The sequence below is a fragment of the Cebus imitator genome, unplaced genomic scaffold (assembly GCF_001604975.1).
Source record: "Cebus imitator isolate Cc_AM_T3 unplaced genomic scaffold, Cebus_imitator-1.0 Scaffold25, whole genome shotgun sequence".
Lineage (NCBI taxonomy): Eukaryota > Metazoa > Chordata > Mammalia > Primates > Cebidae > Cebus > Cebus imitator.
This window is the reverse complement of record NW_016107340.1, coordinates 6838088-6852882: the sequence shown is the minus strand read 5'-3', so window position 1 is coordinate 6852882 and position 14795 is coordinate 6838088. Positions and strand designations below refer to the sequence as shown.

General features: G+C 54.5%; 1 pseudogene; it reads left to right on the top strand.

Annotated features, from left to right (window-relative positions):
- LOC108300236 overlaps positions 1–14795 on the top strand; it is a 47487-nt pseudogene that overhangs the window by 11471 nt on the left and 21221 nt on the right.

Below are 14795 nucleotides of genomic sequence, written 5' to 3'. Positions count from 1 at the left end.
TTTTTGTAGATTTTAAGTGGGAGCCCAGAATATATTTTTAGTAAGTTTCCCCTAGCGAATCTGCTGTTCAGCCAACCTGGAAGTTAGCACATTATTTCATACAATGTTGACAGCAACCCATAATAAAATAAATGTCCTTATCCCTGTGTTTTGAATTAGAAGGCTGAGGCTCCGGTGGTTAAGGAACTAGCTGGAGATTACTCACCTCTCCGTGGTGGATCCACACTTGGAGCTGTGTGTGTTTGATGCTGACACAAGCCCAAGTATTGTCCTTTCTGCTAGACTGCCCCCTGCGGTCTGCAAAAGTACTGCAACTAAAGTTCTTGCCTGCTGGTGCCAGGCTGGTAGATATTTTCAAGTCAGTGTTTTAGCAGGGAGGGCCTGAGAAGATAGTTGCCATGGCCACATTTGATGGCCTAAACTGAGGCTCCAAACCCTTGCTTCATCGAAGTTCCTCCAGCCCAGGAAGCTGTGGGTCTTGGGTCTGGGGCTTTGGGAGGCAGAGCTCATGGCTTAGAGCCAGCATCTGCTTAAATGTTCCATCAGATCCCTGATGAGGAGATCTATCATGTTTTTTTTTTCCCCGACCCAGATACACTACTCCAAGGGTGAGGTTCAGAGCACGTTTGCCTTGGGCGTGGAAGAGCGTTACTTTCACATCAGCACCCGGCTGGTAGCTGCTAAGGCCAGTCTTACCAACTTCATGAAGCTAGAACAGACTTTCCTACAGGTATGTGGAGGACAGCCCAGGCCCAGGGCATGGCGGGGGAGGGGGTGGGCTTCTGGGACAGATCTTTGAAAGAAGACAAATTGTCCTAATGTTCTGGTTCCAGGGAGGGAAGGGCAGGCAGGGCTGTGAAATGGACAAAAATTGCTGGAGTAGATGATCAGCTGGTGTCTGTATCCATCCCTTCTTCCTTTTGCATTATTTATTGAGCATCTACTAGGTGCCAGGAACTATTTTAGAAGCTGGGGTGTGACCTAAAATGGAACTGATCCTTCCTTTCATTAAATGTGTACTCTAGTGGGGGAGATTGACTACTCAAAATCCCACAGATATGCCAGATAGTAGCATGATATGGAGAAGATGCACTGAAGGGACTGAGAGTGAAGAGGGAGCTTATTTAGATTAGGTGGCCAGGGAAGACTCTACTGAGGAGGTGGCTCTTGAACTAGCCATGGGTGATAAGTGCCAGTCATTTGAAAATCTAAGGGAAGGCCAGGCGTGGTGGCTTACACCTATAATCCCAGTATGTTGGGAGGCCAAGGAAGGCAGATCACAAGGTCAGGAGATCAAGACCAGCCTGGCCAACATAGTGAAAACCGATCTCTACTAAAATACAAAAAATTAGCCAGGCATGGTGGCACATGCCTATAGTCCCAGTTACTCAGTAGGCTGAGGAAGGAGAATCACTTGAGCCTGGGAGGTGGAGGTCCAGTGAGCAGAGATAGCACCACTGTGCTCCAGCCTGGGTAACACAGCAAGACTCCTTCTCAAAAAAAAAAAAAAAAAAAGGACTTCAACCCCACCCCAGCAGTCCCCCTACAGTGCCCTCAAGTGACCCTCAGACTATGGTACCTACCAGCAAGGACAGCAACTCGCTCTGAGCCTTTAGCACAGGCTGTTCCATCTGCCTGGAATGCTCTTCCCTGCCTCCTCCCCAAACTTGCTTTTCTGCATTCCTTTCTCCCTTGAATGCCTCTGTGACCATCCTTGTCCCATCATTTTCTGTCCTGTGACTATGTCCCTGTCAGCCTGGAAGCCCCGTAAGGGCCAAGGCCAGGTCTTGGCTATCGTTGTACCCAGGGGCTCAGCACTGGCTGGGGAGCATAATACATGCTCAGTACATGATTGAGAAAACTCAATACCAACCATGGCTCCTACAAGCTCCTCTCCATGATCTAGCCCTGGGCTGAGTGCACCGTTTGTATTATCTTGCAGAGGTTGACACTGTCTTGCCTTCATTGTCTAGAAAAGTGAGGCTCAGAGAGGTTGGAAACTTGCCCAGAGCCACACAGCTTGGCCACGGAGTTTAGAGGTGGCTGTTCTGCACTGTCTCCAGTTGGCCATAGTCCCCTCACCCACTCCCCGCCTTTATGTTATCTGCTCATCCTTAGGAAGCATTTGGCTTTTGATTCCCTGACATACGTTGCCATGCAGGAAACTAGAAATGACCCACAAATACTCCCTTTTTTCTCCTCTGCAAACTTTTCTTCCTTCCCATCCCAGGCAGAAGCATGTGTCAGGTTCCCCTGTGATGCCATCATTCGCCTCCAGCTCAGCGTGCTTCCCGGGGAGCTGTTCCTGCAGATCACATATGAGCGAGCTCATGGGACCTGTGCCCTGCACCAGGAGGTGCTGTGGAATGACCAGGTGTTGGCCGTCACTGGGAGCCTCTCTGGGCCTCTCCCCAGGCCCTTCAGGAACCTCAGCCTGCAGGGTGAGTGTATAAGGGGATGCGGGCAGCAGTGACCCAGTCACTCAAGAAGTCATCCCTGGCTGGGCACAATAGCTCATGCCTGTAGTCCTAACACTTTGGGAGGCCAAGGTGGGTAGATCACCTGAGGTCAGGAGTTGGAGACCAGCCTGACCAACATGCTAAAATCCCATCTCTACTAAAAATACAAAAATTAGCCAAGTGTGTTGGTGGGCGCCTGTAATCCTAGCTACTTGGGAGGCTGAGGCAGGAGGATCACTTGAACCTGGGAGGCAGAGGTTGCAGTGAGCCAAGAACACGCCACTGCACTCCAGCCTGGGCAACAGAGTGAGACTTTGTCTCAAAAAATAAAAGCCATCACTGAGCACCTGCTGATTCCAGGTGTGATTCTACACACGAGGGACCCATCAGGAAGCAAGATGGCCCAGGTTTCCCCCCTCAGGGAGACAGTCATTAGCAACAAGACACACATAAGCAAAATAACATCCAACATGACCATTTCCATGCATGGGAAAGACTGTGAGAGCAGTCAGGGTCTGTGTGGAGTGTGGGCCTCCCTTAGATAGGGTGGTCTGGGAAGGTCTCTTGGAGGAGGTGACTTCCAAGCTAGAGATCTGAGGGATAAGAAGGAGCTGGCTGAGGTGCAGAGGCTGAGAAGAGGCACTTCAGGTGGAAGGCCCCTGGTGGAAGGGAGCTTTGCGTGTGGAGCAGCATCAGGGAGGCCATTGTGGCTGGAGTGGGGAGAAGGGAGGAGGTGAGGCAGGAGGCCTGGGGGACCCAGGTCACGCAGGAGCTGCGGTTTATCCTGAGTACGACCGGGCAGGGACAAGGGGCCAGGGCCTGGGAGGCGTGGCATCCCTGGGCAATTCTGGTGCCAGGAGAAGTGAGTGACAATGCAGCCCTGCTGGCAGCTGTGAGCCAGGGTCCTCCAGGAACAGGCATCCCTGGAAGGGGCTGTCATTTGTAGCCTGTGCAGCCATCCAGACTGTCAGTTTCTGTGTGAGAAACCCACTGGGCACAGAGAAGAGCCTGACCCCCGACCCACGAGGTGCGGAGACAGTGCAGACCCCTGCCTGGGGGCACGGCTTGCCAGGTGGCCTGATGGAATCCTCCCAGTGTCATGTTTGCCACGTGTGCCCTGGAAGGCAAAGGAAATGAGCAGGTCCTCCACGAGCCAAGGCAGTGTGCATGTGTGTATGCATGTGTATATGTGTGCATATCTGTGTGTGTACATGTGTGCATTATGTGCACCTGTATGCATATATGTGTGTACATGTGTATGCCTGTGTATGTGTGTATGTGTGTGCCTGCCTGTATGTGCGCATGTATCTGCACCTGTGTGTGCATGTATGTGTGTGCTTGTGTGTGTATGCCTGTATGTGCACGTGTGTGTATGTGTGTGCATGTGTGTATGCCTGCGTCCATGTGTATGTGGGCATGACTGTATTTGAGCATGTGCGTGTGCATGTATGTATGCATGTGTGTACATGTGTGTGTGCATGCCTGCATGTGAGCCTGTGTCTGCATGTGTGTGTGTGCATGTGTGTGTGTGCCTGTGTGCATGGGTGTGTGTATACATGCACGTGTACATGTGTCTGTTTGTGTATTTGTGCCACCCTTGGTGAGCCTCACAGCCTGCAGCCCCACACCGTGGTCACAGTGTTGCAGGTGGTGGGTCAGCGGGTGGCAGGGAAAAGGCTTCCAGCCCTGCATGTGGTCAACTTCCCCAGAACCAATGACTGGGCGATGCCCTGAGAACCAGCCAGTGCCACTGTCTCTGGGTACGGCTCCCTGCAGCCCATCTGAACAGGTGGGTGCCCTTTGTACAGAGCTCAGAGCTCACCACAGTGTAAAAGGCCCCCAGGCAGCCTCCTGCTGTGGGGGTCTGGGAAAGCAGGCCTGTGCAGGGGCCTCAGGAGGTGAGGTCAAGTGAGGCAGGAGGTCAGGGCAGCTTGACTCACCTGGGGGACAAAGGAATAAGACCCAGGGTGTGGAGATTGTTGTGAGGACCCAGCTATGGGGTGCCACCTGTCATACCCGAGATGGAAGGAGAGCATAGAACTGGGCGGCATGGGGGTGTGGGGCTTCTGAGGGGGCGCAGGTCACCCGTGCATGTGAGGCCCTGAGTGATGCAGGTTGCTGGGGTTTGGGGCTGCACCCATTAGCTCCCGATTCAAGATGGTACCAAACTGCTCTGAAACTCAGCAGCATAAAGCAAGCGTTGCTCCTTGCTCACGAGGCTGTGGGTTACCTGAGCAGCTTTTCTGGTCTTCCACATGTTCAAGTTAAGCTGTAGGGTGAGCAGGCAGCTCTGCTGGCATTGGCTGGCCTCTCTGACCTGCTCAGGGGCTGGCTGTCAGTTGTGCTTGGACATCCTGAGCTGAAACCAGGCTCCCTCCAACCCCAGGTGGCACCAGCCCACAGGCGAGCAGGTTTGTTCTCCTGTGGCTGGGCAGGGCTTCGAGGGAGGAAGCGGGGCGAGGCGTCTTAAGGCCTGGGCTTAGAACTGGTGCTCAGTCAACTTCGTTAAATTCCATTAGCACATCACCAGGTCAGTCCAGGTCCAAGGGCTGGGGAGGAGCCGTGAAGTCTCATTGTAACGGGGGCTCCCACAGGGACAGCGCAGGGTGTCAAGTGATGATGGTGACAAAGACGTAGCTTCCAAATTTTGTGAAAATTATCTGGGTGTGTGATCCCCAAGTGGCCACCTGCCTGGCTGGCAGCGGTGTCCACTGAGGGTCCCCTGAACATCCCCCTGGGCCTGGAGCTGCTGACCTCAGCTCACATGCCCTACCCTTTGTGTGTGTCCTCACCTGCCCAGTGGAGCTCACCCAACCGCTGCCCCTCCTCCTGCCATGACACTGCAGCCTCTGCCTGTCCTCAGAGCATTCGGGAGGCGGCCACCAGGACGGCCTGGTTGTCAGCTGGTATGGCAGGGACCAGGTAGGTGTCAGGGCCGGAAGATGACCCTGGGGCAGAGCTGAACAGGGTCCTTGGGGCCCTCCCCTGCTCGAGGAGTCTTACCTGGGGCTGACAAGGCTGTATCATGTTCCACAGTCTTTCTGGAAGGGCAGCAGGAGACCTGGGTCCCCACAACACCTTAGGCACAGCAGTGACGGTGGCTGACAGGCCCTGACTGCTTATCCCATGATAGGTGCTGTGGGTCAACCCACACCTCAGCCTCCAATCTGCTCAGTGCTTTTAATAGCCCCGTGTTCAGATGAAGAAATTGAAGGACTTAGAGATGCTGTGACCTGCCCGGAGCCACAGAGCTAGTGTGGGAAGACAGTGGAAGAGGAGGGCGACCTCCAGTTTCATCTGTCATGTGTTCACTCCATCCGCTCCTCTCCAAGCCTCCATGTCCTCCCCTGAGAAATGGGCTGAGCTCTCCCAGGGCCTTGCACAGGGCTGGGTTTGTGTTCAACGCCATCTGTCCTTGCAGCCTTGACCTTGATGGAGAAGGTGGTCTGGGCGGGTGGGAAAGAGGTGCAGCCTGTCTGGGTAAGGCCCCTGGCTGAGTCTGTCCCCCTCCCCAGGTGCTGGTCTCCTCCCTATGGCTGGGGAAGAGTGAGCTGGCTGCCCGCCTGGAACTGGCTCACCCATTCAACGTCTCCTGGTGGCAAGCTGAGGCCAGCGGCCTTGCTGAGAGCAGGGGTGGCAGGCAGGGGTGGCAGGCAGAGCTGGCAGGTGAGCGAGGATGTCCCGGGCACCCTTGGCGGGGGGGGAGTTAGGACGTGGCTGAGCCTGGGGGGCTGGGCACCTCAGGTAGGAGAAGGAGACCATGTTCATCAGTGACAAGGACTTCTCCAGAATCACAGCTCCCTGAAGCCTGGTATCTCCGTGGTCCTTCATTCAGTTGTTCCTTTATCAATACCTCATTAAGCACCTGCTGTATACCAGGCAGTGTTTCAAGACAGCTCACATTTTAACGTGGGAAACAGGTACAGGCATCTCCAATTCATCACTTATAGTTGCCTGTTTAGTGGTAGCTTTGGGGACTGAGTGAGCAGCTGGGCACCCCATCTGGCTGGGTGGTCTTGGGCATCTCCCATCGCCTCTCTGAGCCTTCAGTTTTTCCATCTGTGAAAGGGAGGACAATAGGCCAGCTGTGTGCAAGCAAAAGACGCTCTCCAGAATTTAAGCCAAGGAGTGAATTTAAAAATCAGAAGGCGTGATAAGCATCATAAAGCATTAAAGAGGGGCCAGGCACAGTGGCTCATGCCTGTAATCCCAGCACTTTGGGAGGTCAAGGCAGGCAGATCACTTGAGGTCAGGAGTTTGAGACCAGCCTAGCCAACATGGCAAAACCCCGTCTCTACTAAAAATACAAAAAATTAGCCAGGCATGGTGGTGCACACGTGCAATCTCAGCTACTCGGGAGGCTGAGGAAGGAGAATTGCCTGAGCCTGGGAGGCAGAGGTTGCAGTGAGCCAAAATCATGCCATTGCACTCCAGCCTGGGTGACTGGAAAAAAAGTAAAGAGGAAATGAGATTGAGAGTGAATGGGCAGATGGGTGGGGGAGCTGGTGGCGGGAAGGAGCCTGGTGCTTTGGGGAGGGCCGGAGCGGGAATAAGACGGGCAGAGTGATTGGCAGGGGCGGGTGACAGGGAGATGAGGTCAGATGGGCACGGACAGATCCTGCTGGCCCTGGAGGCCGCAGTGAGGTGCAGGATTGCTTTCTGTTTTGGGAAATGCTGAGTCTGGGTGTTTGGGATGAGGCGAGTTTTTTATCCAGATGCTTTCAGTCTCCAGCCTGGGAATGGCTCTGGGCTCTTCCAGATATGAGGGGCAGGGCAGTCTCTCCATCCCTGCCATCCTAATTCCTCTACAGGGATATTGGCGGGGGGAGGTGCCAGCATCTCCATCCTCCCTAGCCTCTCATTTCCCAACAGACATGGGGTGTGGGGGTGCCATTAGCCTCTCCTCTCTCCCACATCTTCCCCTTACCCTCACCCCTGCCCTCCTAGCTCAATGCAGGTACAGCTCACCTGGAACAGAGGACAACCTGTGACCCTGAAGCTTGCCTGGGCCGACAGGTTCTCGGCACACAGCCCCGCCTGGGACAGCTGCCTGGCCGCCTACCTGGGGCAGGTATGCGGGACCCGGCCGCTGTGCCCAGTGTGGGGATCCCCCTTGCTCCAGGCTTCTTGGCTGGCCCCTCAGGTCATGTACCCTATTCTCTTCCCTAACAGCTGCAGGAAACCTGGGGCCTGGACACCCTTCAGGCCTGCGGAGCTGTAACACAGACCCCAGACGTGTTCACTGAACAGCTCGACCTGTCCTGGGGCCAGCAGCGCATGCAGCAGAACTTAACATACGAGATGAGGCCTGGGGAGCAGCGTCCAGGCAGGGAAGCCCCAGGCAGCTCCACTGCTGCAGGAGCGCCCCGCTCTGGCACTGTGTGGTCTTGGGTTCCAGTGCTTGCCGGATCCTGGGCAACTCACTTCTCTGCTATGTGCCTTGGTTTTCTCACCTGTGAAATGGGCACAATATTCCCTTCCTACCTGGGATGTGGTGAGGGCTCTGGAAGACAAGAAAAGCATGTGTTTCCAGCATGAGATGCTGCGAACAGATGGAGAAAAAGGTGGGGTGCTTGTGGGCTTCTCAGGAGGGGGCAGGAGGAGATCAGGAGCTCAGGTTCCTGGAGGCATCAGGGACCAGGTCTCTTCCAGCATCACTGCCTGATGGGTTCCTCGTGGTGTTGAGCACTGTCCTCCAGAGCCTGGGGCAGGAACCAGGCCATGGAGAGCTGGGGAGAGCTGGCCCTGGAAGCCACCTTCCTCCTCTGGGCCTCCAACCTGGGTTCCTGGGGTGCTTAGGCCCCCTAAGTGCTTACAGCAGAAATCCTGCCACGGGCAGGGCGCAGTGGCTCACGCCTGTAATCCCAAAACTTTGGGAGGCTGAAGCGGGGTAAATCACCTGAAGTCAGGAGTTTGAGACCAGCCTGGCCAACATGGCAAAACCCTGTCACTACTAAGAATACAAAAAAAAATAGCTGGGCTTGGTGATGTGCACCTGTAGTCCCAGCTATCTGGGGGGCTGAGGTGGAAGAATCACTTGAACCTGGGAGGAGAGATTGCAGTGAGCCGAGATCATGCCGCTGCACTCCAACCTGGGCTACAGAGCAAGACTCTGTCTCAAAAAAAAAAAAAAAAAATCCTGCCCCAGAGTGTAAGGGGGTGCTGTGGCTGATGAGGGCTCTGACGGTGGATTCCTGGCACATGTTCGTGCTAGGCGAGGGTCTCCACCTGCAGCTGGCCATGGGCATTCTCTTACGTGATGAGCCCCTGACACATGGGCCCTCTCATTCCAGAGGCATCGGCCATCTCAGCCAGACAAGATCATCGTGGAGGCCACGCTGGAGCATGTCCTCGGGGCCTCTTGTGCCCGGCAGAGCTTCCGACGAGAAGTACAGACTGACTACGCACACTGGCTGCAGCACTCCCTCCACCTGGGGCTCTGTGACCTGCCCAGGGTGAGTCTGCCCTGGGGAAAGGGGAAGCTGGAAGACCAGGTGAGGGGGCAGAGGGAGGGTGGTGCCCATAGAATGCAGGGGTGTGAGCAAGGCAGCCAGAGGCCAGCATGGTGGCTCTGCCATTTGCCTGCTGGGTGACTGGACAGGGCACATCTCCTCTCTGAGCTTCCAGTGTTTCATCTGAGGAATGGAAGCAGCAGCAGGTTCCAGGATGTAGGTGATGGTGAGAGTTAAGAGGGATGTGATGCAGGAATGCTCAGCCTTGGTGCCTGGCACAGAAGTTAGAGTCCCTGTTGTCATGCTTGCCTCAGAAGAGAGGTGTTGGGACCCCTTTTCCTGAACCCCTTTCCCTTCCTGGGGAAAGCTGGTTGATTGGTTCTTCTATCCACCCATCCATCTATCCATTCATTCACCCATCCTTCCTTCCTCCTTCCCATCTTCCACCCATCCCCTTATTTCTGCCCTCCCACCCTCACTCCCTTGCATCCCTCCATCCCTCTACCATCCATCTACCATCCATCAATACATCCACTATCCATTCATCATCCATCCACCCATCCATCCACCATCCATCTATGCATCCACTGTCCATCCATCATACATCCATCCACTATCCATCCATCCACCATCCATCCATCCACTATCCATCCATCCACTATCCATCCATCCATCCATCATCCACCATCCATCAATCCACCATCCATCCATCAACCCACCATCCATTCATCCATCAACCCACCAAACATCCATCCATCCATCATCCATCTACCATCCATCAATACATCCACTATCCATTCATCATCCATCCACCCATCCATCCATCCACTATCCATCCACCCATCCATCCATCATCCACCATCTATCAATCCACCATCCATCCATCCATCATCCACCATCCATCCATCCACTATCCATCCATCCTTCCATCAGCCATCCACCATCCATCCATCCATCCATCATCCATCAATTATCCATCTATCCATCCATCCACCATCCATCCATCCATGCATCCCAGGGACCCACACTCTTCTGTAAAGGAACAGATAGTAAATATTTTAGGCTTTCTGAATGATCCAGTCTCTGTTGCAACTACCAACTCTACCACTGTCTTGTGAAAACAGCTATAGATGATATGTAAGTGAATGCATATGGCTGTATTCCAGTATTTACAAGAGTGGGCAGTGAGCCAAATCCGGCCCTGAACCATAGTTTTCTACCCCTTATCTATTCCTCTGTTCATTCAGAAAACATGTGTGTGTTTCACCTATGCCAGGCTGTGCTCTAGGTGCAGGGGCTGGGTCGTGAAAGAGACAGCCCTGGTGCCAGCCTCCTGGGTGGTGCATTCCAGCAGGGCCAGGAAGATACAGCAGATTAGAGCTGTATTACAGCTGCATGGTCTGTGGTCAGGGCATGGTAAATGCTGTACAGGAAGGAAGCAGGGAAGAGGGAGCAGGGTGTTGGAAAAGGGGCCTCACTGGTGAGGATAAGTCCTGCAGAGGGAAGGGGCCTGAGGCAGGACTTTGCCTTGAGGAACGTGGGGCAGCCCTTATGGAGGAAGCAAGGGAGGTGAGGTTGGGAAGACGAAGCAGGCCACAGGCCATGCCAGAGGCTGGCTTCTCTTCTAAGTGCAGGGAACAGCATCTGCTTTTTTTTTCCCCCCCCCCGAGACAGAGTCTCACTCTGTCACCCAGGCTGGAGAGCAGTGGTGCCATCTCAGCTCATTGCAACCTCCACCTCCCGGGTTCAAGTGATTCTCCTGCCTCAGCCTCCTGAGTAGCTGGGATTATAGGTGAGCACCACCATGCCTGGCTAAGTTTTGTGTTTTTAGTAGAGACGGGGTTTCACCATGTTGGTCAGGCTGGTCTTGAACTCCTGACCTTGTGATCCACCTGCCTCAGCCTCCCAAAGTGCTGGAATTACAGGTGTGAGCCACCATACCCAGCCCTGATTTGCATTTCTTAGAGATCAGCTGGGGCAGGGGCAGGCATGGAGGCTGGGAGGTGACAGCTGCTGCTGCATTCCCGGTGCAGGGGATGGTGAGGAGAGGAAGCTGCCACCCCCTGTACCTGCCTGACACCCAGATTCTCTCGTCCCAGGCCCTCTTGGTCTCCAGGGAGCACATCCTGGGTGGGGTTGGGCTCCTGCTGCATTCCCACTGCCAGCTGGGCCTTGTCCCAGCCCCAGACCACGACCTGCACCTCAGCCTGACCCTCTGAAACCACAGCAGGCCTCATTTGCCTGACTTCTCTGGGGAGCCGGAGGTGGGTGGCCAGGAAGGGGCTGACAGTCCCTGGGGAAGATGCCCCGACTTCCCTCCCGTTCCTCCCTGGCCAGCAGCTCCTCACTGCCTGGGCAGCCCAGCCATCTAGTGGCCACCTGAGGAACTGCAGACCAGCATCCTGGATGGGGCCAGAGAGTCACTCTGGGTGGGGAACCACCTGCTGAATCCTAGGACTGGCCCTGGAGCTGAGACAAAGCAGCTCCTCCACCACCCCAACACCTAGCCCTTCCTATAACAAAGAGGCAGCGGTTGGGCTACCCAAGTTTGAATCCCAGCCCAGCTGCCTCCTGGTACCTGAGTTTCCTCCCCTTTAAAATGGGTATAATAATTGCACTGGCCCTATCTCCCTGGGGTTAATATAGCAAAGATTACATATGTTCATAGGCATAAGTCGCTTAGACCAGTGCTTGAAAGAAAACAGCCACTATGTGAGTATTTGCTGTCATTAGCCATTATTGGCCCCATCTCCTCCCGCTCCTGCCTCCCAGCAGCCCTGGGAAGTAGGAAGGGGCAGAGTTGGCCTCCAGTGCCTACTCTGCCCGGACCTGGCCAGGTGATCCCAGTGAGGAACCTCTCTGAACATCTGTTTCCTCATCTTGGATCAGGTATTTCACAGGGTGGTTTTTGGGGGTCTGGATAACAGTTCCCACGGCCTGCATAGCCAAGGCACCTGACATAGCAGGTGTTCTCTCGGTGTTTCCATCCGCCTCTTGTTCCTGGCTGGGTGAACTTGACCTTGTGACTTTCCTTTGCTGAGCCTCAGTCTCCCCCCTGTCAAATGGGAACATCTCCCTTGCAGAATCGTTAGGAGGAAAACAGACATTTGTGCAACATCTGCACATAACAGGTGCTTGTGAGAAGGGAATTCCCTCCCTTCCTGGCCTCTGGAGCTGGATGAGGATGGCATTTGTGGGTTGAGAATTCAGCATCTGTCACCATTTCAAAGGAGCGTCTCCTTCCAAGGTTCTTGTTCTCTGGGACTGATGGTCACTTCCCCATTTCCCAGCCAGGCTCCTGGATGCTCCCGGATCTGTAAACCCCATGCCCGATGGAACTAGATGCCTGGAAATGAGCCTGTGGTGGACACTCAGCACGTGGCTGGTCCTCTTGCTTTTCTGTCCCCGATTTATTTGGGACAGCTGTTCTGGTGCCTCCTCATTGGCTCCATTCTGGGGTCTGTGGAGTGGTCAGAGGCTTCCCCAGCCTTGTTTGGTCCTCCCCACAACCGAGTGGACCCAGGACAGATTCAGGGAGGTCAGACACTTGCCCAGGCTGCACAGAGGCAGGCGGAGGCCTCGCTCTTGAGGGGCTGAGCTCACACTCAGGGAGCCGTCCAGGCCCGACTCCATGTGGTCTGCAGACCGTCCCCTGCCCCCACCTGCCTGGCAGGATCTCACTGTGCTCTGTGAAATTCCACAGGAGTCTGAGGCTGTACCCTCCTACCAACTTGGATCTCCTCAGAGATCGATATGCTTCCGCATGTGTAGTAAGCACCCTGCATTCAATTCCTAAGGCTACTGTATTAAATTGCCACCAACTGGAAGCCTTAATGCAACAGACATGTCTGATCTCATAGTTCTAGAGGCCAGAAGTCCAAAATCAAGTTATTAGCAGGACCACGCTCCCTCTGAAAGCCCTAGGGAAGATCCTCTGTACCACCTCTAGCTTCTAGTGGCTACCAGCAACCCTTGGCTGTGGTGGCATCACGCCAGTCTCTGCCTCTGTCCCACGTGGTGGCCTTCTCCTAGGGACAGCATTCATTGGGTGTGTGGCCTGCCTTCATCCACTATGGCCTCATCTTAACTTGATCACATTTGCAAAAAACTTATTTCCAAATGACACTATGTTCACAGGTATGTGGGTTAGGACTTCAATGTATCTGAGGAACAAAAGCAACCCATAACAGACACACTTGCATGCACACATACACTCTTAAGTCCTGCTAAGTTTTGTGAATCGTTGTTCCGTATGGTTTTAGAGACCTTGGAGCTGAGTCCCAGAAAGGGTGCCACCCTTACTGAAGGGTGCACAGCTTCTTAGCTGCATTGTCTGGAGCTAACAAGACAGAATACAGGGTAGAATACAGGGTAGCTGAGGTCCTTCCCCACAGGGCCTCCTCCAGGCTCGTGTTCTCTTGGGGCCTCTGAGCCTCTCCCCCACCCCATTCTAGAATCACCTGTCCTGGTCCTGGTCCCCGCCATGCACCCAAGCTGGGCGGCTGCAGGGATTGAGGTAAACTGCTCCGTGCCTGGGGTGTTACGCCAGGTGTTACCCGAGTTTCCTTGAACTTGCTTAGACCTCTGCAGTGGTTCCCATGCAAACTCGGAAAGCCTGGGCTGTTGGCAAAACACCAGGGCACTGGGAATGTTAGAAACACAAGTGCCCAGGCCCCCCTCAAACCAATTAAATCAGAATGTCTGGGTGGGGCCTGGGAAGCAGTCATCTCTAAGTTACCCTGTGGCAGCTGCTGCTGGGTTGGTGGGCCCCTAGGTGGTTTTTTGTTTTGGAGAGAGTCTTGCTGTTGCCTGGGCTGGAGTGCAGTGGTGCACTCTCTGCTGACTGCAAACTCCGCCTCCTGGGTTCAAGTGATTCTTCTGCTTCAGCCTCCCAAGTAGCTGGGACTACAGGTGCATGCCACTACACCCGGTTAATTTTTCAGATTTTCAGTAGAGACAGGGTTTTACCGTGTTAGCCAGGATGGTCTTGATCTCCTGACTTTGTGATCCACCCACCTCAGCCTCCCAGAGTGCTGTGATTACAGGCGTGAGCCATCGCGCCCAGCCCAGATGGATAATTTCTTTTAAATTCAAATCTATTTGTTATGAGACTGGTTCATTTTTGTATTTTTGGTAGTGACAGGATTTTGCCATGTTGCCCAGGCTGGTCTCAAACTCCTGGGCTCAAGTGATCTGCTCACCTTGGCCTTCTAAAGTGCTGGGATTACAGGAGTGAGCCACTGCGCCCAGCCCTGAGTATTTTCATAGGCGCTTTCTGTGATGAGGCATTGGGAGCCTTGGGGAGGGATGTGGCTTGGGGAACCTGGTGCCCTGGAGATCGGGCGTGGGTTTTGTGCCTTCCCTTGGTTTCCTACAAGTCTGACTGCAGCCTCCCCAGACAGCCCCTTCCTGAGCCTGGGGCTGGCAGGGGACAGAGACCAGGGGCAGGGCCTGGGCCAGGCTCCACTCAGGACTTTGCTCTCCTGCTCGCAGCTTCAAGGCTCCAAGGCTCAGCGGGTTGGCCTACTGGTCCGTGTCTCCACCTCAGCTTCTCAAAGCCTGGTCCAGTTGGAGGGAAATGTGAACAACAGGGAGGAGAAAATGAGGCTGTCCATGTCCAGGGCCTCAGGCTGTCTCCAGGCCTCTGTGGCCCATGAGGAGGGTGAGTGGCAGCTGGGTCCCAGCTCAGCTCGCTGGGCCATGGGCCCTGTTGGATCAAGAAAGGAGAGGGGTCTGGGCATTAAGATCTCAGAAGTCAGGGCTGGGCACAACTCACACCTGTAATCCCAGTACTTTGGGAGGCTGAGACAGGAGGGTCACTTGAGCTTAGGAGTTTGAGACCAGCCTGGGCAACATAGTGAGACCCCCATCTCCACTTAAAAAA